The following is a 6,364-nucleotide window of genomic DNA, read 5'->3' as shown; positions in this document are numbered from 1 at the left end:
AGAGTTTTGTTAACTTTAGTCCTCTGGTTGTTCATTAGATTTCTAGAATTGTTTATTCTGTATATCTGCTATTTTTTATCCTTGGACCTACATTTCTTCACCCACTTCCCCATGGTAACCACTGTTTCATTAATATCATATTCTTAAATGCATAATCATCACTATATATTTTAATAGCAAAAACATGAATAAAATGCACATAATAACAAATGAGATTATTCTAAAAAGTGGATTGTAGGGAGTATACTCTAAAAACATTGTAAGGGACATATTCAAGGAACAAATATTGAAATGGTCAAATAATCACAGGCACTAACAGTGGATAAAGCACGCTTAGAAAAAGTGATAATAAATTCATCATTTGCACATCCCAGAAACCTGCCCTGAATGTTATTTGAGGTCTTGAAGATGAAGAAATTATGTAAGGACAGTCAAATGTATGTCAGATTTCAAGGAATATAAACATGAAAATGTGATTAGAGAATATATAGTAATTTGAAAAGTCAGTCTAATTGTAATTACCTAGAAAATAATCACTGAATAGAGGGTTGCATTCACACCTTTCTTAAAGGGACATGTTATTAGCTATAATGGGCAAAGTGTGAGCATCAATAAATATTTAACTACTTGGCAAATGCTTTTTTTTCCCTACCTACAGATCCTTTTATTAACTCATGGCTATAATGAATCAAGGATCTAATTATTAGCAGCTGTGTGGCAACTGGGTTGGCACTGGTGTTAGAGGAACATAGAGAGCAAGGACTTCTCAGTAATCCAGAAATACATCTTTTTATCTGTTCTGGCACTGAACGAGAGAAAGACAATCAACTCAGAATTGCTTCTGGTAATACTGACCTTGCAGCTTGCATTCCGTGGATGTAGAACTTTAAGACCACTTAGGTCATGGGTGGCAATTTAGAACACTTTCTCTACTACAAAGATAGAGAAAATAAAGACATGAAAGGCAAATGTCCTGTTATCACATGGCTTGTCATGACAGATTCAGAAATAGAAATTGCAGTTCTTGAATCCTGGATCAGCGGTCTTTCTAACAGATTTTGCTATCTTGATAGGCCCTTATGTATTGATCTTCCTATGCCATAGCAACTCATTTAATATTTGTTGATTCAATATGTGATGTTTGAATATCACTACGTGTTTCTCAAGTGTCCTTTTCCAACTGACTTCAGAAAACAGTAAATTTATAATCAGGAAAATATATATTTTTTAGATTTCTAATTTATCAAAATACTTGAATGTAAATTTTTAAATGCTATACACACTCACACAACACAAATATTCACATGTATATTTATATATAAATATACAAACATGTAGAAAGGTTAAAAAGATGGTAGATATTAGATATACAGATAGATGGAAGATAGTTTAAGTTGGTGCAAAAGTAATTGTGGTTTTGCCATTAAAAGTGACATCAAAAACCACAGTAAATTTTGCACCAACATAATATTATTTTGATTGGTAATACTCTTTATTCATCTACTTTTATGTATTCACCTATTCATTCAATATGAATATTTAATGTTCCTACATTCTGTTAGTTAAGATGTAGTGGTAAATTTATAAAAGTTATTATTATGTGCCTTACCTACAACTTATAATAAATTTATAATAATTGACACTTCTTTTAGTCTTTGACAATTTATTGATGACAGTTTACCAGACACACACACACATGCACACAGACATACAAACTCACAGTGCAGTCATTGTTAGACAGAGATATGTGTCTAGTACTGGAATATGGAACTGTCTGAAATGAGATGCACAAAAGGAAAAAAGCATACTGGTAAAAACAAGTATTATACATAACATTTAATAGTAATTCGGTTTCTATTTTCAGACTTTTTCTTAGAACTCATGGAAAGTATAACCATTCAAACAGATCAATAGGATCAATTCTTTTCAGAGCTACAATTGCTGGAAAAGAAATGGAAGTACATCACGCCAGTAGGATATTTCCATTTAGAACAGAACGTTTAAAAGGATAAGCATGGTTCATAGACTCTTAATCTCCCCTCCCAAATAAAGTAATGATGAGATAATTTGGGAACATTTGAACACAGGGGTAGGGGAAAGAGTCTAAACAGTTCGAGTTTGCTAACTGCACCACCATGCAGGAGCAGGGATGCTGCCAGGCTGCTCACAGGGATAATTATCACCTGGGAGGGAGCAGTATTTCCGGAAATGATGTTCATCATCAGATAAAAGGGGAGGGCCCCTCACAAGCATTCTACGCCAAGCTATTAAGCTTTTTTTTTTTTTTTTTTTTCCAGAAGGAGCGGTTATGAATTAAGACCCACTGCTGTTCAAATAATTAGGATTTGTGGTGTTTAAGAATTATCTCCCTTAGAGAAGTAAAATGGTATTAATAGTGTGACTGCAAGCTGTGAAATATAGAAACATTACTTCCTAAGACAGCTGTTCGACTGCTGTTAGAATATGCAAACTTCCCTAGAAAAAGATTTTTTTTTCTAGTCAATCAGTGTGTGGATAGCAATCAACAGTAATGGAACAAAATAATAGCTCCATAGAAATTAGAGTCTTTTGAGCTATTGAAACAATTATGATACAATCTACATCTCTAAGAGAACAGAGAATCATCTGGGTATCAAGACATCAAAAAGTGGGAATGAAGAGATCAACACACAAAGGTTTATTAACAGAATGATAAAGAACAACAATTCACAAGGTAAGTTCACCTGTGCAGAAAAGTCTTCTGATTCACTGGAGAAACAGTAAATTTTGACATGATTCTTATAAGAATAAATGTGTGGAAATATGAAAATAAGTTTTGTTAATTCAGCCATCAAAAAATCAACTGGGCCTTTCATGAAAATCTTGTAGCTTACTAACAAATACGATGATACGTAAATCTTTACATTAATAATTATACTTCAGTTATTTGTCTATGATGAAAAACTGAGGCAATACCGTAGAAAAAAATACCAAAAGAATCTAAATTTCAAACTTTTTAAAGTATTTACCTGAACTATTTTCCGACTTTTCAAGATACTCAATATAATTTGTATATAATTTTTTAGAAAGACTTTCAATAACTGCAGTATTTTGTTAAGGGAGTAAGAATATCAACTCATTAGAAGACTAAAAGGATAAATTTCAATATACTACATTTCAAATATGTATAAAAATTATTATAAAATAGATTTTTTACAAAAGACTTCAGTGAATGATACAATTGAACTTTTTTATTGTGAGTAACCTATAAATTCAAATATATATAAATTCCTTGGAAAAAACTGCAAAAATGAAATTGAAATACACACACACACACATACCTATATCTATTTCAATTTCATGTATGTGTGTGTGTGTGTGTTTGTGTATATATATATATATATATATATATGAAGACGTGAGGACACATCTGAGGTCATGTGTACACACACACACACACACACACACATATGGGTAGTAGCCAAAAGGAAAAAAAGTCTATGAAATGCTAGAATATTCACAAGGGCTAAAGGGAAATTACAACAAGAAAGAAAATGGGAGCCTAACCATCTTAGATAAGGCAAGATAAATTAGGGAAAGACACAGTAGAACCTTAAAAATTTGGAGAAAACCTTGTGGATGAATAGGCTAGATAGGTTATGCTGTGCTCTGGAGAGAACATGGAGAAGTGTAGTTGGTAAAGTATATTTTAAAGCCAGCCGAGGCGCTGGTTGGCTTTCTGTTGTTGTACGTGGGTAGCAGCAAGTATGGAAACTGCTTCCAAAATTTTACACCAAATAGTGCAACAGAGGCTGAACTCAATGTCTGAGGATATGAGTGGACTGATGTCTCAACGATGCAAAATCTGTGCTGTTTCCTTATGCACTTTTTTTTTTTTTGAGACAAAGTCTTGCTCTGTCACCCAGGATGGAGTGCAGTGGTATGATCTCAGCTCACTGCAACCTCTACCTCCTGGGTTCAAGCAGTTCTCCTGTAGCAGCCTCCCAAGTAGCTGGGATTACAGGTGTACGTCAACTACGCCTGGCTAATTTTTGTATTTTTAGTAGAGATGGTGTTTCTCCATGTTGGCCAGGCAAGTCTCAAACTGCTGACCTCAGGTGATCCACCAGCTTTGGCTTCCCAAAGTGTTGGGACCACAGGCATGAGCCACCACACCAGGCCCCTTATGCAACTTTGAACACTAGGTTTCTTCATTTGAAAATAACAACTCTGAAGTACATGGCTGAGGAACTGGTATGCTTACAGGTACATATTTTCATTTCTGTTTCTATAAGAAACTGGTATGCTTGAAAGTACAAATTTTCATTTCTATTTTTGGTACATAGTATAATAATTTTTCTCTCAATGACTTATCTAATCTATTAATCTATGTGTCTGTGTATTTAATTAGTACATAACTAAAATAAACCAATCTATAAGTACAGAAATATTTGTAGTTACCTTCAGAGAATGTCAGCAATAAAATACCACATGAGATTGTATATCTGCAGTGTTACTTGTGAATAAATGAATGTTTATGAAGCAAAGGCACTTCACAAGTATCTTAAAAAATAGGGCACATTCTCAGCAAGATTTCACTTGAAGGTACTGTAGTAAATCAACTCTCAATTATACTTGAGTATTTGCATATGCATGAAATAGTCTTTTTTTAATACTGTGATTATATTTTACATAAAAATAAAGAAAAAAAGAAAATATAAAAACTAGAATTTGCTACTATTTATTATATTTTCTTTGGTTCCAGGTCACATTTATTTGACAGCTTTTTTATTAATGTATTAGTTTCTAAGGAAGAATGTTCTTTTTCTGGTTATAGCTACTTAAGTTCTCTTTTCCATAGTCTTTATAACACATTTCTCAAACATAATCCCTTTCTATGTCCTGATTCTTCCACTTCAAGTAGCAATTTGCATTTATTTATTATTTATTTATGTATTTACTATTTTTATTTTTCAAAAATTTTAATACCTAGAACAGAAATGTTGAATTACAGATATAAATAGACTAGCTAAAAGAAAATGTCTCCAATTATAAAAGATAAAATGAACATTCTTGTTTATGTTTCAGACTTTCCTAAATTTAATATTGCAAATTCTGCTTCCAGAGTCCTCTTTAGACAAAAAAAAAAAAGGTATATTATTTATGGACCTACAAAATACAGCTATAAATGAAGCAACCTAATCAGCCAGCCTGTTTTAAATGTATATATATATTCATTTCATTTATTGGATTTTTTTCTCAACTCTCAAGAGTTGAGTCTTTTTATTTAAGTGTGCATAGTCAACACATATGCAGGGTTACTATTTGGCTTATACTGGTTGTTACAGCCAATTGCTGTGTTATGTGAGCCAGAATCTAATCTGATTGGTTGAAGCCAGTGGCCCTTCATGTTGCTAGAGACCATGCTGATTTTCCACTGTAAGATATTAGGATGTAGATAGGATTAATAAGGACATAATTCAGGTGCTGATTTTTTTAATTCATTGTAAATTTTTTTTTAAATAACACACATAGTATATGCTTCATAAATAATTACTTAACAGGATATCTGTCTACTTTTAATTTTTAATGTGTGAATGTATATGTTAAAATTATTTGTATGTCTTAATAGTAGAAAATGACTATGTGATAGCTTTTTATTAATTTCCTTTTATATTTTAAAACTATATCCAAAAGCACCAGCTTAATTGAGAACATATAGTCTCAATACCTATTATCTACACCAACCTTGATGTAAATGTCAGGTTATTTCAAGCACAGATTTTTTTGTTTTGTTTTTTTTTCTTTTGGTCTGATTTTATGTACTTGATCAAAGAGTTTAGATATGCCCACTCCATTTATTCTCAATATCATGCATATTATATTGTTATATATGAAAAATGTTATCTTTTCAGTCATGGTTTTCTGTCTGCATTAGGAAGAATTATTTCATGCTTCTGGCCTTATGACCTCTTGTAAGATTATTAAATTCTACAAAACTACAAGAATCAGTTGTACTTAGAAAAACAATTTATCTCCACTACACACATTAATCTGTTTCCCTGGGGATGTTCATGTTGATTCAGATATGTATAACTAAATAATTGCATGCACATTGTAGCAAAAGCTTCCCTATCTGTGTGAACAAAATCTCTTAAGTTAACCTAAAGGACTTGTCTAACTAAAAAAGAAAATCATTTAAGAACTTGTTGAAGTACAAAGAAAAAGAAGGAATAATCATAAAGCAAAGAGATTTATTTCCAGATACAATTTTTGCATACATTCCTCTGAATGTATTATTCGTATTTTATCTGAACTCACTTTATGTTAAAGCATAATGCTTCTTTTCAATTAGAAGAGTTGGAAACAAATTATTTTTTCTTAA

Source organism: Callithrix jacchus, chromosome 3 (assembly GCF_049354715.1).
Source record: "Callithrix jacchus isolate 240 chromosome 3, calJac240_pri, whole genome shotgun sequence".
NCBI classification, from domain to species: Eukaryota; Metazoa; Chordata; class Mammalia; order Primates; family Cebidae; genus Callithrix; species Callithrix jacchus.
The sequence above is the reverse complement of the archived record's forward strand: the minus strand, read 5'-3'. Positions refer to the sequence as shown.